Consider the following 18,425-nt stretch of genomic DNA (forward strand, 5'->3'; position numbering starts at 1 on the left):
GTGACACAATCAACTGGAATTAAAGGGACAGATTTGAGCAGTATTCAGCCTTTCTATGCACCTCATCACCTCCCCGGTTAGCAGTCACTCTAATCTTCATGAAGCATGGTGCATCTGTTTCAGATGCATGGTGCATCCACCCTCACCAAGCGCACTGCATCCATCAGGTAAATACTTCACCATAACTCACAACGCCCCTTTGAGAAAAAGAGAGACAAAATGCAAAGGAGACCTGAGGACTGGAGGTAGTCTACCACAAATAGTTCAGCTAGCAAATGCACAAGAAAATGTCCTGGATATAAGTGCCATATAAGTGCAATTGAAGATGGAGAGACAGAAAACTCAAGGCAGATGATGCAGAATTAAAAATATCTCTGAAACACCTATGTTGACATTATGTTATCAGTCACTGAACTTGTGAAGGAAGTTCCCCATCAACATTGATGGGGAACCCAGAACATCAGTGCAAAAGACAAGGCTGAAGCATTCGCAACCACCTTCAACCAGAAAAGCCGAGTGGATGACCATCTTGGCCTTGTACCGAAGTGAGGTCCCCAACACCATAATTGTCAGTCATAAGCCAATTGATTCACTCCATGTGATACTAAGAAATGGCTGAAGGCACTCAACAGAGCAAAGGCTATGGTTTCTTACAGCATCCTGGCTATAGCACTGAGTACTTGTGCTCTAGAATCAGCCAACTAAGCTACAACACTGGTATCTATCTGACAGTATGGAAAATTGCCCAGGATGTCCTATGAACAAACAAGGCAAATCCAACCCAGCCAATCTTCGCACCATCAGTTTGCTTGCAATCATCAACAAAGTGACACATGGGGCCCGATTCTCCCAAATAAATTCTAAGTGCTGAATTAGCGGAAAAAATGGTGTAATTCACGATTGTTTTTTCAGTGGGAATTCAGACTCGAATCTCTCACACTCTGTGCAATGCAGAGGTCACAATCATGAATATCATTAAAAGCTCAGGGGCAGGGCCTATTCACGCCAGAGTCTGACAGTTCTGGAACTCTGCGCATGCGCAGTGGCCCTCAACTGTCAGCCTGCAGTTTGCTGGCCAGCTCAATCGCTGGCCAGCCCAGGATCCTCGCAGTGTCGCAGTGCTGCCCCTCGCAACACCCCCATGGCCCGATCGCGGCCCACACAATCATTTTTGGGCCAGCCCTGACCCCCTCCCCACATCAGGCCCGGAGAATTCAGTCTCAGGCCCGATAATGACATTAAAAACAGATTAAAATCACTTACCTGGTCTTCCTGCCGGTTCCCAGCGTGGTCCCGACTGCGCCTACTCTCTGGATGTGGGAGATGCGCATGCGTCGGGAACACATGGGCGAATCCTGCAAAATGGCTGACACCTGCATCTCCCAACCCAATGCATCAAAAAACATGTGCGTAGGGATGGGAGAATTAGGCCCAAGGTGTCATCACAGTGCTACCTGGCAGCACCACACAGCAATAACCTACTCAGCCATGATCTTATTAAATGGCCGACTGCTGCTCCTTGTTCATATGTTCCTATGTACAAACTGATCCTCAATTTGGGTTCCACCAGCGACACTTGACTCCTGACCTCATATAGCCTTGGTCCAAATATGGACAAAAGAGCCAAACTCCAAAGGTGAGGTGAGAGCATCTGTCGTTGACAGCAATGCAGCATCCAACTTAGTGTCACATCAAAACGACCTAATAAAATTGAAGCCAATGGAGATCAGCGGTAAAACTTGATTGGTTGGAGTCACACCAAGCACAATGGAAGATGGTTGTTATTGGAAGCCAATCATCTCAGCCCAGGACATCACTGTAGGAAATTCCCATGGTAGTGTCCCAGACACAACCACTTTCAGCTGTTTCATCAATAACCCTCCCTCCCTTAAGTCAGAAGTGTGGATGTTCAGTACCATTCACGAGTCTGACACTGAATCAGTCCATGTCGACATTCGGGCTTGGGCTGATAAGTGGCAAGTAACAGCTGCGCTACACATCTCCCCTTGACATTCAACAACTTCTAAATTCCCCACCATCAAAATACTGCGGGTACTGTTGATGGGAAACATAACTGGATCAGCCATCTAAGTACTGTAGCTACAACAACAGGTCGGAGGCTGAGAATTCTGCAGTGTGAACTTACCTCCCGACTCTCCAAAGCCTGTGCACTATCTGCAAGACATAAGTCAAGAGTGTGACAGAATATTCCCTACTTGCCTAGATGAGTGCAGCTCTGACAACACTCAAGGAGTTTGTCACCATCCAAGACAAAGCTCCCTGCTTGATCGGCACCACATCCACTACCTTAAACATTCACTCCCTCCACCACCAGTGGCAGTAGTGTGCACCATATACAAGATGCACTGTAGCAACTTGCCCAGGCTCCTTTGACAGCACCTTTCAACAGTGTTGTAGTAGAAAATTTTGAAGTCCAGGTACTCCAAGAAAATGTGCTGGCCATATCACTTCTAAATCCACATTTGCATGGTCTTCCTATATATTTATCACTTCAGTCCCCAACCATCATTAAAACTATGCTTTTTAAGTAAAAAATATTAATGCCAGTAGGCATGTTATTTTAAACCATGTAGTATTTTGAATCAATAGTCTTTAGCATAGCTAGAATTTCATTTTGCAAGTGGAGACATGGGGATAGGGCCTGGGTGGGATTGTTGTTGGTGCAGACTCGATGGGTCGAATGGCCTTCTTCTGCACTGTAGGGATTCTATGATTTCTATGAATAGTTTAATTATTTAATTCAATGAATCCAAACATGAAGTATAGATGACTTTACTTACTTCTGACTGGGGGATGGTATATGGAGGGGTCACTACTTTACTTGATTTATATTTATAACCAAGACCTGGGTTTACAGGGTACAATTTCAAAATCTGAAGATAGTCATAGAGGTTTCCAGCATGGAAACAGGCCCTTCAGCCCAACTTGTCCATGCCGCCCTTTTTTTTAAACCCCGAAGCTAATCCCAATTACCCGCATTTGGCCCATATCCCTTATAGCCATCTTACCCATGTAGCTGTCTAAATGCTTTTTAAAAGACAAAATTGTACCCACCTCTACTACTACCTCTGGCAGCTTGTTCCAGACACTCACCACCCTCTGTGTGAAAAAATTGCCCCTGTGGACCCTTTTGTATCTCTCCCCTCTCACCTTAAACCTATGCCCTCTAGTTTTAGACTCCCCTACGTTTGGGAAAATATGTTGACTTTCTAGCTGATCTATGCCCCTCATTATTTTATAGACCTCTATAAGATCACCTCTCAGCCTTCTACACTCCAGAGAAAAAAGTCCCAGTCTATCCAGCCATCCAAGTAAATCTTTTCTGCACTCTTTCCAGTTTAATAATATCCTTTCTATAATAGAGTGACCAGAACTGTACACAGTATTCCAAGTGTGGCCTTACCAATATCTTGTACAACTTCAACAAGATGTCCCAACTCCTGTATTCAATGTTCTGACCAATGAAACCAAGCATGCTGAATGCCTTCTTCACCACTCTGTCCACCTGTGACTCCACTTTCAAGGAGCTATGAACATGTACCTCTAGATCTCTTTGTTCTGTAACTCTCCCCAACTCCCTACCATTAACTGAGTAAGTCCTGCCCTGGTTCAATCTACCAAAATGCATCATATAGAAATATAGAAACATAGAAAAACTACAGCACAAAACAGGCCCTTCCGCCCCACAAGTTGTGCCGAACATGTCCCTACCTTTTAGGCCTACCTATAACCCTCCATCCTATTAAGTCCCATGTACTCATCCAGGAGTCTCTTAAAAAACCCTATTGAGTTTGCCTCCACCACCACTGACGGCAGCCAATTCCACTCGCCCACCACTCTCTGTGTGAAAAACTTCCCCCTAACGTCTCCCCTGTACCTAGCCCTCAGCACCTTAAACCTGTGTCCTCCCGTAGCAGCCATTTCAGCCCTGGGAAAAGCCTCTGAGAGTCCACCCGATCTATGCCTCTCAACATCTTATTTACTTCTATTAGGTCTCCTCTCATCCTATGTCTCTCCAAGGAGAAAAGACCGAGCTCCCTCAGCCTATCCTCATAAGGCATGCCACTCAATCCAGGCAACATCCTTGTAAATCTCCTCTGCACCCTTTCAATCTTTTCCACATCCTTCCTGTAATGAGGCGACCAGAACTGAGCACAGTACTCCAAGTGGGGTCTGACGAGGGTCTTCTATAGCTGCATCATTATCCCCGGACTCCTAAACTCAATCCCTCGATTGATAAAGGCCAGCACACCATCCGCCTTTTTAACCACCTCCTCCACCTGCGGGGCCGATTTTAGAGTCCTATGGACCCGGACCCCAGGGTCCTTCTGATCCTCTACAGTACTAAGAGTCTTTCCGTTTATATTGTACTCCTTCATCCCATTTGACCTGCCAAAATGGACCACTACGCATTTATCTGGGTTGAAGTCCATCTGCCACTTCTCCGCCCAGTCTTGCATCCTATCTATGTCCCTCTGTAACTTCTAACATCCCTCCAGACTATCGACAAACCCACCAACCTTCGTGTCGTCGGCAAACTTACCAACCCATCCCTCCACTTCCTCATCCAGGTCATTTATGAAAATGACTAACAGCAAGGGTCCCAGAACAGATCCCTGGGGCACACCACTGGTGACCGACCTCCATTTAGAAAAAGACCCATCTATACCCACTCTCTGCCTCCTTTGGGCAAGCCAGTTCTGGATCCACCGGGCAGCAGCCCCTTGGATCCCATGCCCTCTCACTTTTTCTAGAAGCCTTGCATGGGGGACCTTATCGAACGCCTTGCTAAAATCCATATAAACCACATCTACCGCTTTCCCTTCGTCAATGTGTTTAGTCACATTTTCGAAGAACTCCACCAGGCTCGTAAGGCACGATCTGCCTTTGACAAAGCCATGCTGAGTATTCTTGAGCATACTAAACCTCTCTAAATGCTCATAAATCTTGTCCCTCAGGATCTTCTCCATCAGCTTACCAACCACTGAGGTTAGACTCACTGGTCGGTAATTTCCTGGGCTAATCCTATTACCCTTCTTGAAAATAGGGACCACATCCGCAATCCTCCAATTCTCCGGCACCTCCGCCGTCTCCATCAACGACGCAAAGATCATCGCCAGAGGCTCTGCAATCTCTTCCCTCGCCTCCCACAGTAACCTGGGGTACATCCCATCCGGACCCGGCGACTTATCTATCTTGATGCCATTCAAAGATTCCAGCACAACCTCTTTGTTAAAGTCCACATACTCAATCTTTTCAGTCCACCGCAAGCCCGCAGTACATCCACCCAGGTCCTTGCATTTATCTAAATTAAATTCCATCTGCCATTCGTCAGCCCACTGGCCCAATTGATCAAGATCCCGTTGCAATCGGAGATAACTTTCTTCATTGTCCACTATGCCACCAATCTTGGTGTCATCTGCAAACTTACTAACCATGCCTCCTATATTCTCATCCAAATCATTAATATAAATAACAAATAACAGTGGACCCAGCACGGATCCCTGAGGTACACCGCTGGTCACAGGCCTCCAGTTTGAAAAACAACCCCCAGATGATACAAGATTTGGAAGAATTATGAACTGAGAGGAGGGTAATGATAGACTTCAAGAGGATATAGACAGGCAGGTAGAACGGGTAGACATGTGGCAGACAAAGTTTAATATCGAGAAGTCTGACGTGATACATTTGGGTCAGAAGAACAAGGAGTGGTGACATAAACTAAAGGATACAATTCTAAAGGAAATGCAGGAACCAAGGGACTTGGGTGTTGTCACGATGATGGAGAAAAAAAACATGAAATTATACACAGACTTTAAAAAGACCTGAGTTTCATATTTTAAACAAAGGACACAAAGTCTGAAGATGGCTGACAATGTACAGTTAGCCACCTGCAGGAATGGCTGCAGGATGATTCTCTGAGGGACAATCGAACCCTTCCCTGTTTCCAGACAAGGTGCTTCTAAAAGCATCCAAAGATTGATTACTGTCTCCAGCAAAGTCACAGGAACATAACATCTATCTCATCTCAAAGACCCTGGATGGAATTGCCTCGACACAATAGTGTATTCCGGTTTCCTCTGGGAATATACAAATAAGGGGGTTAAAAGGTGACTTAAAGAGCTGCCCCAATGCCTGTCTGTCTGCTTCTGCTGTGAGGGTAAGTAGCTGGAAGCCTTTCCTCCCTGGAGGTGTATGGTACAGTAACTGAAACAGTGCCCCTGCAAAAAGACAATAGCCATTCTTTGCAGGAATATCTCAAAAGACTCTCTCTCTGACTGGGCAAGTCAACCAGCCAGCAAAAGGATTTCAACTGGAAAGAGAAAGCTGGAAAAAGAATTGAAATCTCTTTACTAAATCACAGAAAACTGGAATTGAAGAATCAGCTATTTGCTTGCAAAAGTCAACAATACTGGAATCAATTTGTAACAGTTGCAAGCTTCAACATCTACACCTCACAAATCAAGGACTGTTCCAGATGACTTTTTATTTATATTTACTTACTATTGGACTCAATTTTTACTTCTGAGCCCCATGAATGTATAATACATGTTTTACCATTTCTCCTTCCCATTTTAATTGTTCATAGACTTAATCTATCTTAACTCAAGAAAGCTTGATTGAATTGGTTGCTTTCTAAACATAATTATTGGGTCTGGAAAAGATACCCGAGGGAATGGGTATCTTGTTAGATTAAATCTTGTTGCTACCAGCAGAGGGTGGGCTGAATAAAGAAAGGGAGCCAGTCATCCCTCCTCATCCAAGTTTATAACAATTGGAGGGTATCCCAGTAGACAGAGAGAAATTGGGGGGGTCTTGTGTGGATCAACAACTTTTGAGGAACCTCAGCTGGAGCTGGTTGTAACAATGTATATCTGCACACATCTTTGAGGTGACAGGACAGGTTGAGAAAGCTGTTAAGAAATTATACTAAATTCTGCATTTTATATATAAAAACACAGGGTATGAAAGCAAGTAAGTTAAGAAACTTCAACAGGAAGTATGTGAAAGTTTTAGGAAGGGTACAAGAAGGGTACAAGGATCTAAAGATGTGCAGGTTAGGTGGATTGGCCATGCTAAATTGTCCCTTCATGTCAGGAGGACTAGCTAAGATAAATGCATGGGGTTATGGGGATAGGGCCTGGATGGGATTGTGGTTGGTGCAGACTTGATGGGCCGAATGGCCTCCTTCTGCGCTGTAGGATTCTATAAGAATGGTTTCAAAGATGGAAGACCACAGTTATGTGGATAGATTGGGGAAGGTGGGGCTGTTCTCCCTGGAGAAGAGCAGGTTGAGAGATTGATTAGACGTGTTCAAAATCACGAGGGGTCTGGAGAGTGTAAATGGGGAGAAACTAGTCCCATCAGCAGAAGATCAAGAATCCTAAAGTGATCAACAAAAGAATCAGAGGCGACATGACAACAACCTCATTACACAATAAATGGTTTGGATCTGGAATGCACTGCCTGAGCATGTGGTGGAAACACTTTCAATTGCGGTTTTCAAATGAGAACTGGATAATTATCTTTTTTTTTATTCATTCGTGGGACATGAGCGTTGCTGGTTGGCCAGCATTTATTGCCCATCCCTAATTGCCCATGAAACTGAGTGGCTTGTTAGGTCATTTCAGAGGGCAGTTGAGAGTCATCCACATTGCTGTGACTCTGGAGTCACATGTAACCAGACCAGGTAAGGACGGCAGATTTTCTTCCCTCAAGGACAGTAGTGAAGCAGATGGGTTTTTCCAAAAATCGACAATGGTTTCATGGTCATCAGTAGATTCTTCATTCAATTTTTTTTTAATTGAATCTAAATTCCACCATCTGCTGTGGCATGATTTGAACTCAGGTCCCCAGAACATCAGCTGAGTTTCTGGATTAATAGTCTAGCAATAATACCATTAGGCCATCGCCTTCCCCTATCTAAAGAGAAAAGATTTTACTGGGCTACAAGGAGAAAGGTCGAGGAGTGGGACTAGCTGAGTTGCTGTTGCAGAGAACTGACACAAAGCCAATGTGCTGAAGGAGGACTTTTCAGGATTGACTGGGCAGGGTCTACCTTTGTTATTTCCAGTGCCCAGGTCGATGTCAGGTGGTCCATCCGATTTTAATCTTCTTCCATATTTCTGTGGCAGTTTGATACAACTCAGTGGCTTGCTAAGCCATTTCTGAGGCAGTTAAGAATCAAACACATTGCTGTAGGTCTGGAGTTGCATGTAGGCCAGACTGTGTAAGGACACAGATTTCCTTGTCTAAAGGACTTTTGTGAACCAGAAGGATTTTTACAACAATCCATGAGTCCCATGGTCATCATTACTCATGTTTTTATTTACAGAATTATTAGTTAATTGAATTTGAATTCCCCAGCTGTCTTGGTGGGATTTGAACTTTGTCCCTGGTTTAAAGTTTATTTATTCGCGTCACAAGTAGGCTTACATTAACACTGCAATGAAGTTACTGTGAAAATCCTCTAGTCGCCAGTGCGCCTGTTTGGGTACACTGAGGGAGAATTTAGCATGGCCAATCCAACTAACCAGCAAGTCTTTTGGACTGTGGGAGGAAACCGGAGCACCCGGAGGAAACCCTTGCAGACACAGGGAAAATGTGAAGACTCCGCACAGACTGTGACCCAAGCCAGGAATCGAACCCGAGTCAGCAATGCTAACCATTGTGCCACCTCTATGCATTACCACTATGCTACTATTCTTCACCACTTGCGTTGACCTGGTGATTTCCCAGTCAACCTCCAACAATAGGTCAGGAAAATGCCTATAATTGGATGAGTTGACAACCTGGTGCTTTCCTTTCATTTTTTTGTGGGATGTGGGCGTTGCTGGCATTGATGTTTGAACATCCCTTACAAGTTTATAAAACCTTTTGGTTGTTGTGTTGGTGCTCTGATTGCACACACTTACCAATCAATGGCACCTGTCACTAGGAAATCCAGCCTGACTGGCAAATCCAGGTGATCGCTCATTCTCACTAATATCACTGAAGGACAAGTTTAATGGCATGCAATCCATTGGTCACCCACCTTATGGTAAGCCAAAAGAAAGAGTTGCATTTATTAACATACAGCCTTTTATAACATTAGGATATCCCAAAGCCCTTTTAAAGTGTAGTCACTAGATTAAATTTTTAGGCCCTGAAAGATTGGGTGTGAAGCTGGGTGAGCATGGAATGTCACACAGTTGATTGACATACCGATTCCAAGGCTTCATTCCACCCTGAGCCATTTTCCCAGAGACAGGATGAGGGTAGAGGAGGTTGGGGGGAGGGGGTGCAGGCTGCCTGTCCATAAGTAGCAGGTAGCCAACTCAAACAATTAAAGAAAGGCCCATTAAGACCAATTATCGAAGGCCCAATTGGCTTCCAGGTTCCTGGACACGATAGTGCAGCTGCCTGGAGTTGGCCTCCAGGTGGCAGACCTGGGATTCAGCACTCCAGCTAGGTTAAGCAAACCTTCCTGCCTGCCAGGCTTTAACTGCAGTCACCCATTCAGGAGGCAACCCCACATTGATGACCCGACTGTTTGATCTATTTGTTTCAACTTTTAAAAGTGAGAGGGCGTCTCCATCTTGGGACACACATTCCCACTCTTAACCTGAAAGGCATCATGGTGGTACTTAAAAGGCTGGAGGGCCTTCTCTTAGCCCTCCAGTTTCAATAGCCCATCCACACTTAAATCAGACAGCGAGCCTCGCTTTAGCCATTGATTGGCTAGTTAGGGGAAATTCACTGATAACTTATTGTTCCCCACGCAGTGCGGGCTTCTGACCCCCATTTGAGTCTTCCAGCAGAGTCCTGTAGCCAGTGGGATAAAATCCAACTCACTGTTTTAACATAGGAAATGCAAGGACCAGTGTTGCACACAGCAAGTTCCCCCACAAACAACAATGACATAATGACCTGATGATCTGTTATTAATAATGTTGCGTTAGGGATAAATATTGGCCAGAATTCTGGATAATCCCCTGCTCTTCTTTGAAATAGCGCCAGGCAACTTTTTTAATGTTCACCTGACAGAGTAGGTGGGCCCTAGATTTAACATAACATCCATAAGACAAATGATAGTGTGCCATTTTCTCTATGTTGCACTGGAATGTCAAAGTATGATTTTTTTTTCAAGCCCCAAGATCGGTACAAGAGACTCAATCATCCTGGTAGCACCCTGAAAAGAACCAAGGTTAAAAAAAAATGAGCATGGTGGTAAGTTTCACACCAATTGGTAATTTACCAGTAGTCGGTCCTATTCTAGTAGGCTGCAGGTGTCTGTCACCATCTGACAGTCTCAGCCTGCAAAACCACTGATTTTGCAAGAAGTGGAAGACGCCTGTGACATTGGTAGCGCCTCCTGCAACCTCCGTCCCTCTCCTGTACACTTCACTCCTGTGCATTTCCCTCCTACACACACATTGATCCCACCACAGTACATTGTCACAGTTGTGGATGGCAGTAGTCTTCTTCTGATGTACCGACGCAGACATCCAGCTTCCCAAGCCCCAGGAAGTGTGCTGGATAAGTTATTTAAATGCAAGCAAAGTTGGATTTTAAATACCTCATTATAATATCTCCAACGGGCATTAATTGAAAGAATAAATATCCACCGCTTACATCACCCAACTTTAACGAGTAGGTTACATGTAAGCCAGTGGTTTTCAACTGGAGTGCCATGGCACACTGGTGAGCTGTGAGAGCTGTCCAAATGTGCCATGGTAATGAAAATCAATGTAAAACAAACATATTGGCCGGAATTCTCCCATCCCACCCACCACTGGAATTCTAACGGACGGGTTGCGGAGAGTGTGAAACATTGATGGTCAGCGGGAATTTCACCCTTTGTAACTCAGAGAATTCCGCCTATTGTTTCATCTTAAACAATATTTAATCCAACCAAAATTACAACTCATAAGACTTGTGAAAATCAATCATCAAACATTTTAAAAGTGAGGTGTCGGTCTTTTAATTCTGAAATGTGAACATTCTAAATTCATCTGGCCAAAGGGTGACATGGATAGTTTTTACTAATCACCATAGAAACCAAGCCACAGTGTTCATGCAGTTTTTATTTCACTTTTTTTCCGACTCATCCGAAAAACTGACAGTGAAAGAAAACGTGCTCCAGATGGATAGTATAATGAAGCTGAAGTTTGGTCAGGTGTCTTTAGATGTGTTTTGACAGAATATCTGACGATCTCTGACCATGCTATTTGCTGTACTCTTGCCATTTCCGATAATATACCGCTGCAAGCCAGCATTTTCAACAGTGGCATACGTAAGAAAAAAACAGGAGGGAGCGCTTGGCATTGGAGCAAGATTTGCGGGAGGCCCTCGCATCAATTCCTCCCTGGATCAAAAAGCTCTGTGCACACCAGCAGCTCCAAGATTTCCCACTTAACCTGGTAAGTTGCCATTTACTCTATTTGCGTTTTGCTCTGAACCTTTGAATTTCAATTGTTTATCGGTTCAATTATTTAATAAAAATTAAACTTTTAAAAATATTGTTACAAATATGAAATTCATAATGCAAAAATGCAAAATTCAGGCGCCTGAACTGAGCGCTACATGTGGAACAGATTTAGGACTATGAATAGTTAGAAATAGTTCAGTTGAGCAGATTTTTAAAATGTGTCTGTGCTCGCTGTCAAAATGTGGAGATGCCGGCGTTGGACTGGGGTAAACACAGTAAGAGTTTTAACAACACCAGGTTAAAGTCCAACAGGTTTATTTGGTATTTGCTACCAAATAAACCTGTTGGACTTTAACCTGGTGTTGTTAAAACTCTCGCTGTCAAAGACAGTGTATTAGAACCATAGAACCATAGAAAATTACAGCTCAGAAACAGGCCTTTTGGCCCTTCTTGTCTGTGCCGAACCATTTTATGCCTAGTCCCACTGACCTGCACTTGGACCATATCCCTCCACACCCCTCTCATCCATGAACCCGTCCAAGTTTTTCTTAAATGTTAAAAGTGACCCCGCATTTACCACTTTATCCGGCAGTTCATTCCACACTCCCACCACTCTCTGCGTGAAGAAGCCCCCCCTAATATTCCCTTTAAACTTTTCTCCTTTCACCCTTAACCCATGCCCTCTGATTTTTTTCTCCCCTAGCCTCAGCGGAAAAAGCCTGCTTCATTCACTCTATCTATACCCATCAAAATTTTATACACCTCTATCAAATCTCCCCTCAATCTTCTACGCTCCAGGGAATAAAGTCCCAACCTATTCAATCTCTCTCTGTAACTCAGCTTCTCAAGTCCCGGCAACATCCTTGTGAACCTTCTCTGCACTCTTTCAATCTTATTTACATCCTTCCTGTAACTAGGTGACCAAAACTGTACACAATATTCCAAATTCGGCCTCACCAATGCCTTATATAACCTTACCATAACACTCCAACTTTTATACTCGATACTCCGATTTATAAAGGCCAATGTACCAAAGGCACTCTTTACGACCCTATCCACCTGTGACGTCACTTTTAGGGAATTCTGTACCTGTATTCCCAGATCCCTCTGTTCAATTGCACTCTGTGGTGGATTTCAAACATTAATGCATTTGATCCTTATTTAGCTTGTTGTATGCATTATGTTGCAAACCCCTTTAGTAAGACTGTAACCATAGGAAATGCAAGTAAATATGATGTTTATGAGCAATCAATTCAGTTGAAAAAACATGGGTGGGCCATGGAATTGTTTGTCGCATCGAAGTGCACCATGTTACTGAAAAGATTGAGAACTACTAAGCATCAAAACATGCCTCCATTAAACCGGAAGTAAGTTTATTTATTGGTGTCACAAGTAGGATTACATCAACACTGCAATGAAGTTACTGTGAAAATCCCCTAGTCGCCACACTTCGGCGCCTGTTCGGGTTCACTGAGGGAGAATTTAGCAAGGTCAATGCACCTATCCCTAACCCTAAGTAGATCCATTGGGTCATGATCTAAAAATCAATTATTTCAACTACCCAACTGTTGTACCTGTTATTGGGGGTTACAATTGCCCTCTTTGTCACCATCGTCATCCTTCCTCCCCCATAGATATCCTGGGGGGTAAATTTGCTAAGGCCATGCAGGGAGGTTTAAACTGATTCGGGGGGGGGAGGGATCCTGAGTAGTGGGGCTGAAAGTGAGGGATGCATGGATGGGGACTGCAATGCACGGCATTGCAGAGGTGGGGTGGAGCAGGGTTTGAAATGTGTATACTTCAATGCCAGGAGTATTCGCAATAAAGTGGGTGAACTTGCAGCGTGGATCAGTACCTGGGACTTCGATGTTGTGGCTATTTCAGAGACATGGATAGAGCAGGGGCAGGAATGGATGCTGCAGGTCCCGGGGTTCAAATGTTTTAGTCGAAGTAGGGAAGGAGGTAGAAGAGGGGGAGGGGTAGCATTATTGGTCAGAGATTGTATCACAGTGTCAGAGAGGAGGTTTGATGAGGACTTATCTGTTGAGGTAGTATGGGCGGAGATTAGAAATAGGAGAGGAGAGGTCACCCTGTTGGGAGTCTTTTATAGACCTCCTAAAAGTTCTAGAGAGGTTGAGGAAAGGATTGCGGAGTCAATCCTGCTTAGGAGTGAAAGTAATAGGGCAATTGTTATGGGGGATTTTAACTTGACTAATATTGACTGGAATTGTTATAGCTCTAGCTCGTTAGAGGGGTCAGTTTTTGTTCAAAGCGTGCAGGAAGGTTTTTTGACTCAGTATGTAGACAGGCCAACTAGAGGTGAGGCTATATTGGATCTGGTGCTGGGAAATGAGCCAGACCAGGTGCTAGACTTGGAAGTTGGTGTGCATTTTGGTGATAGTGACCACAATTCGGTTACGTTCACCTTAGTGATGGAAAGGGATAGGCATGAACCTCGGGCCAGTGGTTTTAGCTGGGGGAAGGGTAATTATGAGGCTATTAGGAGAGAATTAGGAAACATAGGTTGGACTAGGAGATTACAGGGACTGGGAACGTCCGACATGTGGAGTTTTTTCAAGGAGCAGCTACTGCGAGTCTGTGATAGGTATGTCCCTGTCAGGCAAGGAGGAATTGGTAGGGCTAGGGAACCGTGGTGCACCAAAAAAGTTTCTTTGTTGGTTAAAAAGAAAAAGGAGGCTTATGTTCGGATGAGACGTGAGCACTCGGGTAGTGCACTAGAAAGCTTTAGATTGGCTAAGAGGGAGTTGAAGAGCGAGCTTAGAAGGGCTAAAAGGGGACATGAGAAGACTTTGGCGGATAGGGTTAAAGAGAATCCTAAGGCGTTCTATAGGTATGTCAAGAACAGAAGGTTGGTTAGGGCAAGTTTAGGGCCAGTTATAGATGGCAGAGGGAAGTTATGTGTGGAACCGGAGGAGATTGGTGAAGCATTGAACCAATATTTCTCTTCGGTGTTCACGCAAGGGGACATGAATATAGCTGAGGAGGACACTGGGTTGCAGGGGAGTAGAATAGACAGTATTACAGTTGATAAGGAGGATGTGCAGGATATTCTGGAGGGTCTGAAAATAGATAAATCCCCTGGTCCGGATGGGATTTATCCAAGGATTCTCTGGGAGGCAAGAGAAGTGATTGCAGAGCCTCTGGCTCTGATCTTCAGGTCGTCGTTGGCCTCTGGTATAGTACCAGAAGATTGGAGGTTAGCGAATGTTGTCCCATTGTTTAAGAAGGGGAACAGAGACTTCCCCGGGAATTATAGACCGGTGAGTCTCACTTCTGTTGTCGGCAAGATGTTGGAAAAAATTATAAGGGATAGGATTTATAGTTATTTGGAGAGTAATGAATTGATAGGTGATAGTCAGCATGGTTTTGTGGCAGGTAGGTCGTGCCTTACTAACCTTATTGAGTTTTTTGAGAAAGTGACCAAGGAGGTGGATGGGGGCAAGGCAGTGGACGTGGTATATATGGATTTTAGTAAGGCGTTTGATAAGGTTCACCATGGTAGGCTTCTGCAGAAAATGCAGATGTATGGGATTGGGGGTGATCTAGGAAATTGGATCAGGAATTGGCTAGCGGATAGGAAACAGAGGGTGGTGGTTGATAGTAAATATTCAGCATGGAGTGCGGTTACAAGTGGTGTACCTCAGGGATCTGTTTTGGGGCCACTGCTGTTTGTAATATTTATTAATGATCTGGATGAGGGTATAGTTGGGTGGATTAGCAAATTTGCTGATGACACCAAAGTCGGTGGTGTGGTAGACAGTGAGGAAGGGTGTCGTAGTTTGCAGGAAGACTTAGACAGGTTGCAAAGTTGGGCCGAGAGGTGGCGGATGGAGTTTAATGCGGAGAAGTGTGAGGTAATTCACTTTGGTAGGAATAACAGATGTGTTGAGTATAGGGCTAACGGGAGGACTTTGAATAGTGTGGAGGAGCAGAGGGATCTAGGTGTATGTGTGCATAGATCCCTGAAAGTTGGGAATCAAGTAGATAAGGTTGTTAAGAAGGCATATGGTGTCTTGGCGTTTATTGGTAGGGGGATTGAATTTAGGAGTCGTAGCGTTATGTTGCAACTGTACACAACTCTGGTGCGGCCGCACTTGGAGTACTGTGTGCAGTTCTGGTCCCCACATTACAGGAAGGATGTGGAGGCTTTGGAGAGGGTGCAGAGGAGGTTTACCAGGATGTTGCCTGGTATGGAGGGGAGATCCTATGAGGAGAGGCTGAGGGATTTGGGATTGTTTTCGCTGGAAAGGCGGCGGCTAAGAGGGGATCTTATTGAAACATATAAGATGATTAGAGGTTTAGATAGGGTAGATAGTGATAGCCTTTTTCCTCTGATGGAGAAATCCAGCACGAGGGGGCATGGCTTTAAATTGAGGGGGGGTAGTTATAGAACCGATGTCAGGGGTAGGTTCTTTACCCAGAGGGTGGTGAGGGATTGGAATGCCCTGCCAGCATCAGTTGTAAATGCGCCTAGTTTGGGGGCGTTTAAGAGATCCGTAGATAGGTTCATGGACGAAAAGAAATTGGTTTAGGTTGGAGGGTCACAGTTTTTTTTTTAACTGGTCGGTGCAACATCGTGGGCCGAAGGGCCTGTTCTGCGCTGTAATGTTCTATGTTCTATAGATATGAAGGAATTTGCCACCTATAAGCCCCATTAAGTACAATTGTGGGTCTGTGTGCCATATCTTTTAACTCAAGGCCCCACTTAGGGTCTGATAAAACATGAGATGTTTATATTACCCTTCGGAGTTATTTTCTTGGCCTGATACTTCCAAATGATTTTCTAACATTAATAAAGATGTCTGGTTTATCTAAACAAGTCTTTATGGATTTGTTATTTCCCATATTACAATACCTGATTAGCTGTAAAGTGTTTTTGTTATGAGGTTGTGATAAAAATGCAAGTCTTTCTTTGTCCGAGAAGCCTTCATGGTTAAATTAACTCAGAAACATGCTTTACATTCCAGCTAATTCCCAATTGTTAGTCTAACTACTTAAATTGGAACTTCATTCATCCTTATATTGGAGAATGTTTGGTGATCCCTCATAGAATGCTAGATCATTGGAAGCCATTCAACCCAATGGTAATCCAATTAGTCAATCTATCCTGCTTTTTCCATATAATCTTGCAGATTTCCACTTTTCAAATATACATCTGGCTCCCACTTGAAAAGTTACGACCAGTTACTCAATTTGTTCCTTTTCACTTGCATTATGCTAGTGTAAAGTGCATGTCTTGCTGCAGAATGTCACTATGTTCATAACCAAAGCTTATTTTAAAATTGAGAATGACTTTTGTTAAAAATAAGTAAAATCAACGAGAGTGCAAGAGTTTCACCAGGACATCAAACGAGGTTCAATTTATTAAGGTACATCATTCTGTCATTAACAAATTGAAAATATCAAAACCTTGCAAATCAAAAAAAAATTTAGTTCTTTAAATCGGTGATCTCTGGTTTGTCAACTGCCCTGAGTGATGGCAGGTTTGCTGATGATATTTGGTAGTTGTTGGCAGGTGATTGACTCTGGCGAATTTCTCCTATTCCAACATGTGAAATATTAATGGTACAAACTAAATTAATGACATCATAATTCTTGGCAAAATATTTGCGTGATTCTGACAAAAATAAACTATCCCTCCTCATCCTTTTTGCCCTGTCTGCAGCCTCTGGCATGGTTGCTCTCCACTATCATCGAACTGCATGAGATTGCACTCACCTAGTTCCACTCATATCTATCTAATCGTAGGCAGAGAATCAGTTGCAATGGTTTCTGTTCCCACTTCCATACAGTAATCTCTAATGTTCTCCAATGATCTATCCTAAGCCTATTGCTCATCTATGTGCTGTCCCTCAGCAATATCATCTGAAAATACATTAGTTTCTTCATGTACACTGATGACATCCAGCTTTACCTCACCATTACCTCTCTTGACCACTCTGTTGACCCAAAACTATCACACTGCTTATCCAACATCCAGTGCTGTATAAGTGGAATATTCCTCCAATTAAATATTGAAAAGTCTGAAATCATTACACATCAATCCCCACTCCAAAGCCGACTCTCTAGGAACCAGCTCCATCCCTGTCAACTGTCTGAGGCTAAACCAAACCATTCACAACCGTAGCATCATGTTTATCCCCAAGATAGGTTTAACCAGATATCTGCGTAATCACTAAGATTGCATATTTTCAACCTTAATAACACCATTCAACTTTGCCCTTGCCTCAGCTCATGTGCAGCTGAAATGCTCATCCATGCCTTTCTTACCTCCAGACTTGATTATCCCAATGACTCCTGGCTAGTCTCCCACATTTGCCCCTACGTAAACTGGAGGTCACTGAAAAATGATGCTGCCCACATTCTAACTCACACTTAATCCCATTCACCAATCATCTCTGTGCCTTTGAACAACACTGGCTCCTGGTAGCCATTTTAAAGTTATCATTCTTGTTTTTAAACCCCTCCATGGTCTGGTGCTTCTCTGTAATCTTCTCCATCCCAACAACCCTCCCAGATGTCTGCACTCTTTTAATTCTGACATCTTGGACATCCAAAATTTTAATTCCTTCACTACTGATGAATGTGCCTATAGTCGCCTTGGCCTTAAATTCTGGAATTTCGTCCTTCAACCTTTTCCCCCTCCCTTACCTCATTTTCCTCCATTAAGACAGTCCTTAAAACCCACCTCTTCATTTGTGTCTTTGGTCGTCTTCCATACTCCCTTATATGGGAGTCATCTGTTGTTTTATAAAGTAAAAGGTAAAGTCGCCATAGTCCCAGATGACCATAGGCTGTTCTCCCCTTAGAGGGAGAGAACTGACTTGTGGTGATTTAACCTGAGGATCACCACAACTCAGGCGATGGGTGACTGAGCTAACCAACCGCCCGATAACGCCCCTTATGTTTTATAATGTTATGTTTATAATGTTTTGTTTATAATGTTTTATAATGCCCCTGTGAAGTGTTTTGC

General features: G+C 43.8%; 1 protein-coding gene across 1 annotated transcript in view; it reads right to left on the reverse strand.

Moving 5' to 3' along the window:
- The window catches only part of rsph14 (radial spoke head 14 homolog), a 728,797-nt gene that overhangs the window by 700,391 nt on the left and 9,981 nt on the right, over positions 1–18,425 (reverse strand). The window lies entirely within an intron of this gene.

The sequence above is a fragment of the Mustelus asterias genome, chromosome 13 (genome assembly GCF_964213995.1).
Source record: "Mustelus asterias chromosome 13, sMusAst1.hap1.1, whole genome shotgun sequence".
Taxonomy (NCBI): domain Eukaryota; kingdom Metazoa; phylum Chordata; class Chondrichthyes; order Carcharhiniformes; family Triakidae; genus Mustelus; species Mustelus asterias.